This window comes from Tamandua tetradactyla, chromosome 18 (assembly GCF_023851605.1).
Source record: "Tamandua tetradactyla isolate mTamTet1 chromosome 18, mTamTet1.pri, whole genome shotgun sequence".
Classification (NCBI taxonomy): Eukaryota; Metazoa; Chordata; class Mammalia; order Pilosa; family Myrmecophagidae; genus Tamandua; species Tamandua tetradactyla.
Window position 1 is genome coordinate 23,206,650 of NC_135344.1, and position 15,224 is coordinate 23,221,873.

A 15,224-nucleotide genomic window follows, 5' to 3' on the forward strand; every position below is an offset into this window, starting at 1 on the left:
TCCCAGGGAGGGCATGGAGAATGTCACGGGCCCCTGGACATATTCTCTCCTAATTTCCCACAGCAGGGAGGCACTCAGTAGTTCCCACAAAGCTGAGGCTCCCTGGGAGCCTGCAAGGCCCAGGGGCAGGGCCTGAGCCAAGCTGGCATCTGCGACAAGATGGCTTTCCACTGATGGATGGCTCAGGCCAGCGGGCTCACCCAGAGTCTTCCCAACATGCACACCTGCCTGGATCTCATGGCTCACTCCCCCTCCCACACCCAACAGGGAAAGCCACTGACGCATTTTTATCTGGGTTGGAATTCAATACTGGCTTTCCTTCCCTTCTTAGCAACACTTTCAATGATATTTAAGCAACCACTCTCTCCCCTTACACATGCCACAGAAAGGGATTTAGTTAACTGCTCTAGTTAATAGTAATCCTTCATTTCTTTGAAGCAAAGCCTCTTTTTTCTTAGACCTTGTCAGTAGATAATAATAGGTCCAGATTCACCAAGAGGAACTTCTCAGGGCACACATCTTGCACTGGGAGAAGCGACCCAGCCTCCACCAACAGCTTCATGCACCATAAGGACCATGAGCCCAATGAGTTCAAGGGTCTTCTTGAGACATCTTCAGGCCACATCCTGGTTAGCAAACATGCTCACTGATGCACTGCTTTGGTGGTTTTCATGCTTTTCTGGATTTATGTGTTTATGAGTATTGTGCCAATTTGAATCCGTTGTGTACCCCAGAAAAGCCAAGTTCTTTAATCCTTATTCAATATGAGGTATGAAGCAAGGAGTTCAACCAAAGCTGGATGGAAGCTTTTTTATTATTTCCATGGAGATGTAATCCACCCAATTGTGAGTGGTAACTTTTGATTAGATGGTTTCCATGGAGATGTCTCCACTCATTCAAGGTGGAGTTACTTACTGGAGCCCTTTAAAAAGGAGCAATTTTGGAAAAAGCCGCAAGTGCCACCAAATGGACAGAGCCACCAAATGGACAGAGCCCTGGGGAAGCCGTTGAAGAGAAAGCTAGCAGATCTTGCTATGCGCCTTCCCAGATGAGAGAGAAACCCTGAATATCATCAGCCTTCTTGAACTAAGGTATCTTTCCCTGGATGCCTTAGATTGGACACTTTTATAGCCTTGCCTTAATTTGGACATTTTCATGGCCTTAGAACTGTAAACTTGCAACTGAATAAATTCCCTTTTTTAAAAACCATTCCATTTCAGGTATGTTGCATTCTGGCAGCTAACAAACTAGAAAGTATGTTTTTATAACTAGAACTTTATATCCTCAGCCAAGTGTCTCTGTATCTACTTTGTCCCTAAGAGCATGAACTGTTTAACAATAATAATTTGTCATATATATGTATAGTACTTTTAGCTTACAAATTTCCATACACTTAGCAAGTCTAGAAATAATCCCTGTGGTCAGGAGTTGTCAGAATACTTTGAGTTGCAAGTGACCGAAACCAAACTCAAAGTTAATTAAGCAGCAAAGGACAATAATAAGTAGAAAATAGTGAAAAGAACATTAAATTTCCTTTCAAGTAAAGGTACATTCCCCTACCTAGACAGTCAAATAACCATTAGGAAAGCTTGTTAGACAGGATCCTAAAATGACACTATAAGTCACACAATCATGTTTTTGCTTTACTTCCAAATTTCAGATAATTTTTCTTAATAATCCCCCCTTGTGGTTCTATATAACCTCAGAAAATTATTTACATCTCTCTCTCTCTCTCTCATACACACACACACACACACACACACACACACACACACACACACACACACACACACACACACACACACACCAGGCTAGTATTTTTGTTTTTGCTATTTGGCCTGATCATTAAATAGGGGCAGCAAGAGGCATTAAGACATGTAGACTCCTTCTTGTGTGGTCAGCAGACAAAAGCAACAAAAAGCTGAACATCTGTTATTAATACTAGATAATTAGCATTTTTCTGGCCAGCACTAAAAGAATCTAATTTTTTAGTCTCAATAATCTCTATCACTCCAGAGATTTTTTTTTATTAATTAAAGAAAAAAAAGAAATTAACACAACATTTAGAAATCATTAATTCTACATATGCAATCAGTAATTCTTAACATCATCATATAGATGCATGATCATCATTTCTTAGTACATTTGCATCGATTTAGGAAAAGAACTGGCAAAACAACAGAAAAAGATATAGAATGTTAATATAGAGAAAAAAATAAAAAAAATAAATAATAGTAAAAAAAAAAAAGACAAACAAACAAACAGACAAAAAAAAAAAAACCTATAGCTCAGATGCAGTTTCATTCAGTGTTTTAACATGATTACTTTACAATTAGGTATTATTGTGCTGTCCATTTTTGATCCAGAGATTTTTTAAAAGTACCTTTATTTCCTCATTAATTCCAAGGCTATAAACCCAAAATTCATCTCCACCAGGTTTCATCCATAGTAACGATGAAGAAATATCTTTCTCTTTGACGTCCCCAGAATTTGCTAAATTTCCCAACCTGCTAAGATGTGACTTTCCTGATACTAGATCAGTTTCCTGGGAAGATTTTGTAGGCATTAGTTCTACATATGACAAATAGCCCATTTCCTGGTGGGCTTATCATACCACACAAAATGAGATTGATTTTCAAAAACAACACATCAGGCTTGACCTTGGTTGCACAATCAATTTGTCCAATTATATTCTCGTTAAATAGCAAAGATGAGGACAGGCTTTTTTTTTTTTCTTCTTTTTTAAGATGGGCAGGCACTGGGAATCGAACCCGGGTCCTCTGGCACCACAGGCAAGCATTCCTGCCTGCTGAACCACCGTGGCCCACCCAAGGACAGGCTTTTATTGAACCTATGCAGATAACTACGCTGTCATGAAGTGCAAAAGGATTCAGTAAAATAGCTGTTTCTGAATTCTGAGGTGTCTGGGAGAACCAGATACCATTTTTAAAGAGTTTCATTTCAGCTTACAAGAGCAAAGCCTCATAAATTAATGATTAGTGATAGATCAAGAAACAAAAACAATTAATTATATGCCTATCAGAATATAGAATATATAAACAATATTCCAAACAAATAATCACATTTTATTTCCCTCATCAGTAAATTCATACATTATTAAGTCTTGGTTTGCTGGATCTTGGATCCGCAGCCTGCTTTTATGAAGCCATGTGCCTCTGGACTAAAAAGATTCCTGGAAAGTCTAACTCAATCCCCTAGCATAGCCTTACAATTGTCTACTTGTGGTGGTGCCCTAGGAATCTGTTCCTTATAGTATCAATAATTGAGATTACCTGGCAGTCTCTCTCCAGCCAACACAACAAGCAAACTCACCACCCTCCCCCTGTCTATGTGGGGCATGACTCCCAGGGGTGTGGACCTTCCTGGCAACGTGGGACAGAAATCCTAGAATGAGCTGAGACTCAGCATTAAGGGATTGAGAAAAACTCTAGAATGAGCTGAGATCCAGCATCAAGGGATTGAGAAAACCTTCCCGACCAAAAGGGGGAAGAGTGAAATGAGACAAAGTGTCAATGGCTGAGAGATTCCAAACAGAATCAAGAGGTTATCCTGGAGGTTATTCTTATGCATTAAGTAGATATCACCTTGTTATTCAAGATGTAATAGAGAGGCCAGAGGGAACTGCCTGAAAATGTAGAGCTGTGTTCCAGTAGCCATGTTTCTTGATGATGATTGAATAATGATATAGCTTTCACAATGTGAATGTGTGATTGTGAAAACCTTGTGTCTGATGCTCCTTTTATCTACCTTGTCAACAGACAAGTAGAACATATGGAACTAAAATAAATAATAGGGGGAACAAATGTTAAAATAAATTTAGTTTGAAATGCTAGTGATCAATAAAAGGGAGGGGTAAGGGGTATGGTATATATAATTTTATTTTATTATTTTTTTTCTGTTTTCATTTTATTTCTTTTTCTGAATTGATGCAAATGTTCTAAGAAATGATCATGATGATGAATATGCAACTGTGTGATGATATTGTGAACTACTGATTATATATGTAAACGGAATGATCATATGTTAAGAATGTTTGTGTTTCTTTCTTGTAATATATATTTTTTAATTTAAAAATTAATTTAAAAAAAAGATTACCTGGCAGAGTCTTTCACTGAGGCTTTGAGACTAAGTTCACTGATGAAGATCCAATTTCAGAACCATCATTTAAAGCAGAGTCTCACTGTCAAGTTTTGAAGAACTGTTCTTAACAGAGGAAAAGCTTGGGGCATAGCGGGGCTGGTAGACCTTCACATAAAGACAGGATTCCTTATTTTTTTTCCTCCTGAGCTCCAATGGGTAAACTAGAAAGAGACTCTTCCCCACTCCACGGTCCTAGCATTAGATAGAACAGGAAAAAGAAAGAAAAGAAAAAACACTTCCCTGGGAATTCCTGATTATGATTGCACATTCACAAAGTTTTGGAGCCAGAATTTATATTGAAAATTTACATTCTGACTTGGAAAACCTCAAGTCAAAACTGTGACTAATCCAGGTTTGATAAGGCCTCCGGGGCCTGATAGGAGTAAACAAAAATGCTTTCTGGTACAATACACTTAAACTCAGACCCCAAGTAATTCCTTCAAGTAATGTTTCAAGGGCCATAAACTCACAATAAAAATAAATCAATAAATAAACAAGCACATAAGAAAACCAGCCACCATGAGTGAGATTTAAAAGAAAAACAAACTTTAGAATCAGATCTGCAGAGACTGGAGATGTTGGAATTATCACACAGAGGATATAACGTTAGAAATTTTAACATATTTAAAGAAATAAAAGAAGGTATTGAAAGATCTCAAAGGAAAAAGAGACTATCAAACACAACTAGGCAAATTTTCAAAAGAACCAAACTGAATGTCCACAAATGAAATATATAAAAATTGTAATTAGAAACTCACTGGATAGGCCAGATGGATTAGAAGCAAATATATTGGAAGATAGAGCTGAAAAATTACCCTTAAAATATCCTCCCAGAGAGACAAAATGTTGGAAAATATAAAAAAAGGATTCAAGATGTTCATCTGGAGTTCTAGATGCAGATAATAGAGAAAATCCAGAAGAAAGAATGGTGGAAGAGGTAATGGCTGCAATTTTTCCAGAATTAATATGATACCAATTCTCGGTTTTAGGAATTCCAAAGACTACTGAGCAGAATAAGTAAAATTAAATCCTCACCTAAACACATGCTAAGGAAGCTGTAGAGCACAAAGGCAAAGAGAACATTTTAAAAGCAATTTTAAAAAAGGACAGATTACATACTAATGAACAGCAAATGATTCTCAGCTACATCAATGGAAACCAGAAGATAGTGAAATGATTACTTTAAGGTGCTGAGAGAAAATAACTATCAACCTAGAATTATATAAGCTGCAACACTATCTTTTAACAATTACATAAAAATAAAGACATTTTAGATGAATAAAAAACAGAGTATCGGGTATATACCCAGATCTGAAAGCAAATAGAACCTTGCACACTGATGTTCATAGTGACATGACTCACAATTGCAAAAAGATGGAAACAAAGTGTCCATCAACAGAGGAGTGGACAAACAAAGTGTGGTGTATACATAATGATGGAATATTATTCAGCAGCAAGAAGGAATGAAGTTCTGAGGCATGCAACAAGGATGAACCTTGAGGATATTATGTTGAGTGAAATAAGTCAGACACAAAAGGACAAACGTTGTATGTGCTCACTGATATGAACTAATAATAATATGTAAACTCACAGACAGAAAATGTAGAATATAGGTTACCAGGGGATAGAGTGAGGCTAGAGAATGGGGAGTGGTTGCTTAATATGTGCAGAATGTTTAACTTAAACATTTGGAAATGGATAGAAGTGATGGTAGCACATTATTGTGAGTATAATTATTAATGCTGAATTGTGAGTGAATGTGTTGGAAAGGAGAAATTTAGAGTCATGTATGTCATTAGAAGGAAAACTAGAGGAGAAACCGTGAGAATGTATAACAGTGATTTTTCTGGTGGATGATGACTGTGATTGACAGTACAGATATTAAAAGGTCCTCTTATGAACTAGAATAGTTCATAATGTAGGACACTATTGCAAACAGTTAACAATAGAGGGGTATTTGGGAGAAAATGTACCTATTGCAAACTATGGACTATAATTAACAGTAATATCTTAATATTCTCTCATCAACAATAACAAATGTACCACATCAAACTAGGTGTTAACAATACAGGGGATAAAGGGTATGGGATAGTTTGGGTTTTCTTTTATATTTTAACTTTATCTTATTATTTTTTGACTAATGAAAATGTTCTTAAATTGATTATGGTGATGATTGCACAACCAAATGATGACTGCACACGCCACTGACGGTACACTTTGGATGCTTATATGGTATGTGAATATATCTCAATAGAATTGCATTCTAAGAAATGAGAGTTTTACTAACAGGATTTCATCTTCAGAATGTCCTTCAGTGGAAGGAAGATGATACCAAAAAGAAGAAATTAGACTGAAGAATGAATGGTAAGCAAAGAAAATAGTAATATGATAAATGGTAAAATCTCAACAGACATTAACTAAATAAAATAATGAAAATGATGTTTAGTATATGGCTTTTACAACATCAAAATAGATCTAATAATAGCTTCTCAGCTGGAAGGGAAGTCATCAGAGTTAGGTTGTTCTAAGATCTTTGTACTATTCAGAATGAAGGTAAAATTGACTTTCTTTATCACAGAATGCTGATGAAAGGTTTAACTTTCAAACAAGAGAGAGAAAGAAATGGAATACTTCAGGTGAAAAATCAGTCCACAAGAAGGCAAGAAAGGAGAAAGAAGAAAACCAAGAAAGTAGAGCCAAAAGGAAGAGAGTAAAAGTGAATTTAAATATATAATTAAAATAAATATAAATGTAATGAAGTCTCCAATCAGAAGATAATGATTGCAATAAGCAAAGTGGGGCAGGGAGGGACAGCAGCAGAACTTCCTCAATGCCCCTTAAATTATTGGGGAAACACATACTGCACGCCTGTCATATACTAGGAATTGGGCAGTGAGGCCTGGAACAGACCTCATCCTGGCTTCTTCTTCCCTCTACGCCCTCTTGTGGATGGGGAAAAAACACTCATTTTCTGAGTCTGTACTATCTGGAGCCTTTTGCCACACAGTTTTGGTTTGTCCTTTGAATATTTTTGCCATGATTCTTTCCTCTCCCTAACTAGACTGTAATACTTTCTGAGGGCTGGGTCTATGTTCTACACTTATTTCTGCAGTGCCTAGAATGTATACATAGATGCATATATATTTACTTTGGCACTTATTTTCCCAATTTTCTTAAGGAAGAAAGGACTCAGGAACCTAGTTTTGTGGATTATTGACGATTTTTAGTTTCTGTTGTTAATAATAATAGAATTTCTTTATTGAGAAATTTCCTGGGCACACAAGGGAACCCTGATGGGAGAGTGTGTTAGCCCCAGGCTCTTAGCTCTGGGCAGGCCATGGGTGTTATCCACCCTGCTGTCCGGGCTGGACTGGCCACCACCATCACCATTGGAATCACTCCCCTGGTTTGCTTTTCCTTTATAACAGAACCTAGATTGTTTTTCAGTGTCCATTTCCGCCATATAGCCAATAAGACATGAGGGAAAGTCTGCTAAGAGACTTCTCAAAATGCTCCTTATTCTTAGAGAAGACCTCTGGAATAGGGTATCTCTCTTCTTGCCCTAGATGTTATAATGCCAGAAGGTGATACCTGGAATTGCTCTACCCATTTTGCGACTAATCTGAGAATGAAGATAATACCAAGGATGGCAGATCGGAGAAATGATGTAAGTCAGCTAGAACTTAGCTGTGCTGCAATAACAAATGATCCATAAGTCTCAGTAGCACACAACAATAGGGTTTTATTTCTTGATGATGCTACATGTCCAACATAGATGGGCTTTGGCTTTTTTTTTTTTTCTTTCCGGGACCCATATTGAACCTGCTGATCACATGGCTGAAGGAAAACAGAAAAAGTGGAACCTTGCAGCACGGATTTTAAGCTTCCTTTTGGAATTGGTTTACATAATTTATACTCACAAAGTAAGTCTCATGGCCAAGTCTGATGCCAATAGAGTGGGGTAGTACAATTTTAACACAGGAGGGATAGCAAATATTTGGAAGCAATAATACAATCTTCCCAGGATGGCAGGAACCTAAGAACCTGGGTCCTTGTTGACATCACTAAGTTGTACCCTACAGCCCTATAGTTTGCCCTACCTGTTACATGAGATTGTTTTTTAAAAATCACCTTCCTCGCTTCTTCATTGTTTAAGCCATACTTGGTTTAAGCTGCAGTGTTTGGGGGGCCCCCTCCAATGGTTATAAGTACACTTCCGTCTGTTAGCCTAGAAAACTCCAATTCTCAAGTGTTTTGACCCAATAAGTATCACATATAAATCACCTCAAAGAGGTCAGGAGTATTTCTATGGAGCAAGGCCAATAAGCAGAATTTCTAGATTCATAATTTGGTCAATTTGTTGCGTCTTTACCTAGAAAATTTTAGAGGTGTGTGCAGGGTTTTATTTAGCTACCAAAGAAATCCTTTTATTATTCTTGAAGTAGTCCTACGCCACTCTTTTCTGTGCACAGCTCCTATTTCCTTCAATTTGTGCTTCAATCTGACTCTTATTTACAGCTGATCTTTGTCATCTCTATAGGAAAACGTTCCTGGATTCACCAAACTGTTTGAGTACACATGATGGAAAAACAACCCATCTCCAACACATTTAAGTAAGAAAAGTTTATTAGAAGGCCACAGAGAGAGTATACATAATTGAAGGACTGATTTCCTCCACCAAACTTTGGGTAGAAGAGAGAGGTATTGGAGCCTCAGAAGCAGTTGAAGTCAGGGAATCCTAAGCCAGCCTTTTTCTCTCTCTCATTATCTTTTCTACTACTACACTCAGGAGAAGCTTCATCTTTTCCTTCTCTTTCACCTTCCTCTACATGGCTAAGAATTTTCAAGTTTCATGCTTTGAGTGCACCAGCAGAAAGAGTCTGCATCTTTTTCTCAGTTCAAGTTGTACCATCCCAGGAAAAATTCGGATTGGCCTGGTTTGGGTCAGATGCCTACCCCTAGTCAGTCAACCACTGACCAGGGTTTTATGAGAGTTCAACCTGGGCCGGATATCCCAGTCTGGTCTAAGGACATAGAAGTTCCTGTTGGAAACACAAGGTTTAAAATAAGAAAGGAGCAGTTGAAAAACTGGAGTGAAGCTATTCTTAAAGAAAGAGCAGAGGCTATTGGTCAGACAAATCACAGGTGTCAAGAGAGGTTCAAAATAAGAAAATCAATCGCTGTAATACACATTACTAGAATGAAGGGGGCAAAGCACACAATCCTCTCAATTGATGCAGAAAAGCATTTGACAGAGAGCCGCCAGAACCACAGAGCCCATGCAGCCAGAGACCTTCGGAGCAGAGGGAACCCCCCCACACTCCGCCTTATGAAATGAGGAGAGAAAGTTGGCAGACGTCACCATGTGCCCTCCCAGCTGAGAGAGAAATTCTGAACTTCATCGGCCCTTTCTTGGGAGTCAGGTATCTTTCTCTCAATGCCTTAATTTTGACATTTTCACAGTCTTACAACTGTAAATTTGCAACTTAATAAATTCCCTTTTTAAAAGCTGTTCCATTTTTGGTATATCGCATTCTGGCAGCTTACAAACTAGAAGAGTTACCTTTATACAATTCTACTCCTACATTCCTATACTCTTTAGGCCATTATCTATTGCTCCCCTCTCCCATGAACAATAATGAAAAGTACCTAGTAACTCCCCCTTTTTCATCCATACCTACTTCTCAGCATCTAATCTGAAGTAATATCCTTTTATCTCAGTTAAAACCAAGATAAAAGGTCAGTTTGCTTGGTATAAAATCTTTGCCTCACAGTTTATTTCCTTGATTAATAAATATGATTCTCCATTGTCTTCTGGTATAATGTGTAATGAGCAAAGGTGGAAAGCAATCTGATTTTCTTTCCCCTATAAGTGATTTGATCTTTTTACCATTGTTTTCTTTCCGTTAAAACATTTTTTCCTTTTTCTTTAAAGTCCAGCTGTTCTAGGTTGATTTTCCTAGATATGAGATGTGCCTTTCACTATAAAGTTTCAAGTTCTTTTTTTTTGTACATGGGCAGGCACCGGGAATCGAACCCGGGTCCTCTGGCATGGCAGGCAAGCGTTCTTGCCTGCTGAGCCACCATGGCCCGCCCCTGAGCCACCGTGGCCCACCCTCAAGTTCTTTTTATTTCAGTAAAGTTTTCTTAAATTAAAAAAAGAAAAGCATTTGACAAAATTCAGCACTTATAGCTAACATCATACTCAATAGTGAAAGGCTGAAAGCTTTTCCTCTAAGATCAAGAACGAGACAAGGATGCCCACTGTGACCATTATATTCAACATTATATGGGAAGTTCTAGCCGGAGCAATAGGCAAGAAAAAGAAGTAAAAGGCATCCAAATTGGAAAGGAAGAAGTAAAACTATCCCTATTCACAGATGTCATAATCATATTGTAAGGTTACATTCAGTGTCAGCTTGGCTAGGTTATAATGTCTAGTTGTCTGGATAAGCAGGCACTGGCCTGAGTGTTATCATGGGGATATTTCATGTATTTAAATCATTAGTCAGTTGATTGCATCTATGGCTAATTACATCTACAATCAACAAAGGAGATTGCCTTCAACAATGAGAGAAGTTAAAGGTCTGATGATTTCAGAGAAGAATTCCTGTCCCTTCTTCAGCCAGCCAGTTTCTCCTGAGGAATCCATCAAATCTTTATTGGAGTTCCCAGCTTATATCCTGTCCTATAGGATTTGGATTTGCCAATTCCCACAGTTACATGATCCAATTCCTATAACGCATATTTTAATATTTATCAATAGTCTGTCTTAGTCTGGAAACTTAGTTTGTTTCCCTAGCGAAACCTAACTAGTACACTTATATATAGAAAACTTCTAAGAATATACAAGGAAGCTGCTAGAGCTAATAAATGAATTCAGCAAAAATGGCACAAGTATAGGTGACATCATCAACATGGTGACATAAACAGCTACAGAAAATTTCTCCCCAGAGATTCAGTGAACAAAAAGGGCAACTATGAATTTTTCAGAACTCTGGAGGAAGATGCAGACTAGAGAAGGACCCTACAATGCTGAATTCACACACGGCATGGGAAGGGCACAGAAATAGCAGCCAGGATCCCTTCCACTGGGGACACAGAATATAAATTTTCTCACAGCAGTGAAACAGACCCCCACCGTTTGGAGACCAGGGGATGGGGAAGGGCATTTCAAGGCCCAGGTCACTGAGGGATAAAGAGTCTGAGAAAACATAGACAGAGTCTGTATATCCAGCCCTGGGTCTGAAAGCTCTTCCCCCATCCCTGAGGGAAATAGCAGCAGGCTGATAGATCTCTGCCTGGGAGTCAACTGAAAACTGGGTTAGCCTGGGGAGTTCTCTGCCACAAATAAAGTGGGGAACATAGCCCTACATTAAGCTAGATTTGGGCTGGCAAAGTAAAGGCACAGAAATTCCACGTTTCAAGACCCCTATCAGATGTAGCCCAGACTACAAGGTAAAAAGCTTCTGAGGACGATTACGTTATTGAACAGCACCATCTGCTGGCAAGACTGAAAACTACAAGGGAATTAAAGACTTTATCAGAGACTCTCCAGAAGAATATCTCAGACCCACTGGAGCTGGTCTAGACAGCCTGTATGGGAAGACAACCCTGTTTTGGCTGGAAAAAGAATGGCTGACCCAACTGCTAAAATAGCACCCTAAAACAAACCCAGGCCTTGTGGGCCAGCAAAAAACAGAGTGCCACTGGGACCCAGCAGACTTGTTTTATCCACAAACAGAGACCTTGCTGCAGTGCCCAGTGTCCACCCCCTATCCTGGAGTCAGGCTGCTGTGGGGATCTGGTTTTGGGGGCAGACCAGGAGCAGAGCTGGTCTGACAACTGGCCTGTGAGAGGGACAAACAGATAGAGAACAAAGTCAACCAACAAGAAAACCCTAGGCAAAAGAGAGAAAACGATCTCCAGAATAAACTAAGCAAGAAAATCAGATGCACAGACACCAGCAGAAAATCACGACCCATACCAGGAAGCACCACGACATCACCCAACCAATGGATCAAACTAACACCTCAACTGAGATACAGGAGTTGAAACAACTAGTTAAAGATGTTCAACCAAATCTTCTAAATCAAATGAACAAGGTGAAATTTTGAATTTTGAATTTGAATTTTGAAATTTTGGCAAAAGATATGAAGGCTATAAAGAAGACGTTGAGTGACCATAGAGAAAACTCAAAAATTTAAAAAACAAATGGTGGAACTTACAGGAATGAAAAGCAGAATAGAATAAATGACAAACACCGTGGAGGCATACAACAGCGGATTTGAAAAAGCAGAAGAAAGTGTTAGTGAACTAGAGGACAGGACACATGAAATCCTATACACAAAAGAACAGACAAAGAAAAGAATGGGAAAGTATGAGCAGGTTCTCAAGGAATTGAATGACAACCTGAAGTACACAAATATATGTGTTATGGGTGGTCCAGAAGGAGAAGAGAAGGGGAAAGGGGCAGAAAGAATAATGAAGGAAATAATCACTGAAAATTTCCCAACTTACATGAAAGACATAATATTACAGATCCACAGCATACCTCAAACAGAAGAGATCAAAATAGACATAGACACATACTAATCAGATTGTCAAATGTCAAAGACAAAGAGACAGTTCTGAAAGCAGCAAGAGAAAAGTGTTCGATCACATACAAGGGAAACTCAATAAGACCAAGTGTGGATCTCTCAGTGGAAACCATGGAGGCAAGAAGGCAGTGGTATGTTATATTCAAGATACTGAAAGGGAAAAATGGCCAACCAAGAATTCTGTATCTGGCAAAACAGTCCTTCAAAACTGAGGGAGAGTTTAAAATATTTACAGATAAACAGACCCTGAAAGAATTTGTGAACAAGAGATTTGCTCTACAAGCAATACTAAAGGGAGTGCTATAGGCAAATAGGAAAAGACAGGAAAAAGAGGTCTGGAGAAGAATGCAGTAATGAAGATTAGCAATAAGGGTAACTAATAGTGTAAAAAGAGAGAAAAAAATAAAATATGACCCCATCTCGGTGGCTGAAAGGGGTGAGGCAAAGAAACTTCAACCATGCTCTATCCAAATACAAGTGAGGGCTTTCAGGAGAAATACCCCTAGAGCCTGCATGAAATTCCCCTAGAATTTCCAGTTTTTTGGCAGTGGCCTGGATAGGGAAGTTGCTTTCCTTTGAAAGAGGATTTATAAAGATTTCTCATGCCACAGAGAAAAGATTAAGTATGAAAGCAGACTGATGAACACACCCCAGGAGCCACTACATTCTGTAGGAGGGAATCTCTCAAGGTTTTCCATGTCTTGTTTCATCATAATCCATGCTTGGGACAGGGTGCTGGGGATTGTCACAAGCAATGGACTGTGCTGATAGACAAAAAGGGTGGTTGAGGGGACAGCTGCAGACAGACCTACTACTCCTGAGCTCACTCCTACCCCAAACTAGGCTGATATGATTTTATTTACTTGCTCCCTTGGATAACTGGACCTTGGGTCCCACTTATTGCAGGATACCAACTGCACTAGATGTGTGAATGACATATCTTGTGCATTTTAATTTTTTTCTTAATATAAATATCCTGGTTTTGTGTTTTTATATATTTTAATCTAAGCCCTCATTCCTTCACTGTGTTCTCAGGTACATGAGCAATCTCAGGGATAAGTCCAGCAGTAGTTCCAGGTCTACACAGCTGGAATACTTTTATTGTTGTTGCTTTATCACTACAAAGAACAACTATTTGAACTGCCTTATTTTTGCTAATTAGAGCTGGTTTTTCTGCCATAGTGTCCTTTTGAAATCCCTCCCTTTCATGGGGCATTAGGTTTTAACTGGGTTGCCCCAAGATTTGGTCTCCTACTAGAAAATTGGAAATTAGTTTAATGGGAAGATGGTGCAGAGAGGTTAAGAGAGGTTAGCCAGTTTAAAGATCAAGAGAAGAAGCCAAGGTTAGGTTGGAGTTACCTACATATGTAATAAGGGATTCCTGTTCCCAGCCTCTTAATCCTAGGGCACAGGACTTGGTTGGTACACCAGATCCATCCTTCATGGGATTAGGCTACGCCTGCCATATACAATAGGTGTGTGTGTGTGTGTGTGTGCACGCATGTGTGCGCACGCACATGTCAAGGATGGGTGCATGAAGCAAAGATTAAAATCCTTAACTTTTCAAAATTCTGGGCTTTTCCTGCTTGGTTTCCAGAGAGACCATAAGTGAAGGCTTCTTTGTGACACCTGGAGTCGATGTCCTACCTTGCTGCAGTAGTGATTGTAGTGTCATAGCTAAAGAGAAAGGGGGTTTTGTTTACATGCTGTGGGGTCACTGAAAACCTAATACCCCACTGTGTTGAAATGGGCAAATGCAATAGAATGCATTGGGTGATGTGTGTCTGATGCTGGGTTTTTATCTCCCTCAAATGCTGTACCCCTCTAGTTATCATATTTGAGCATTGTAGAACTTCATGAGTCACAGATTTGGTGATTGCTAGGTGGTCTAATTTGTTAAATATAAGGTGCTGGTCTTTCTTCATGTTCTTTCAGGATTTATTGTTTATAAGCCTCTTTTTTTGTTGGAAGAATAATATCCAAAACATCTTTGACAGAAGATTCTGCACCAGGCAAAAGGATCTGAAACATGCTTGGGGGCCTCTGTTTGAAGTGGGGATCTTGAACCACCCTTTTTTTCTTGTTCCCCCATTTCCTATTTTGGACTAGATCTTCTGTCCTAAAAGCTTACCCCATTGCCCCTCTCCAGCCCCTCCTCCCCAAACCCCCATACACATTAAGTTAGAGGGTATCTTTAATGATTTTTGCAACAAACCTGAAGAATTTAAGAATACTCCATCCCTCATTCCCAACCTTTTGAGTTAAGGCCATTCCTCAATGAAATTCATGCCAAAAGGTTAACACTGCAGTACTAGGATTGACCAAACCTACTTAATCATCAATCCTAACATAGAGAGAAAACAGTAGGGCAGGGGTAGTTCCATGTAGAAAGTGGAGATGAGAGATGAATAAAGGGAAGGTGACGCTATATCCAAATCACTCAGGAACTTTTATGCAGGTGCA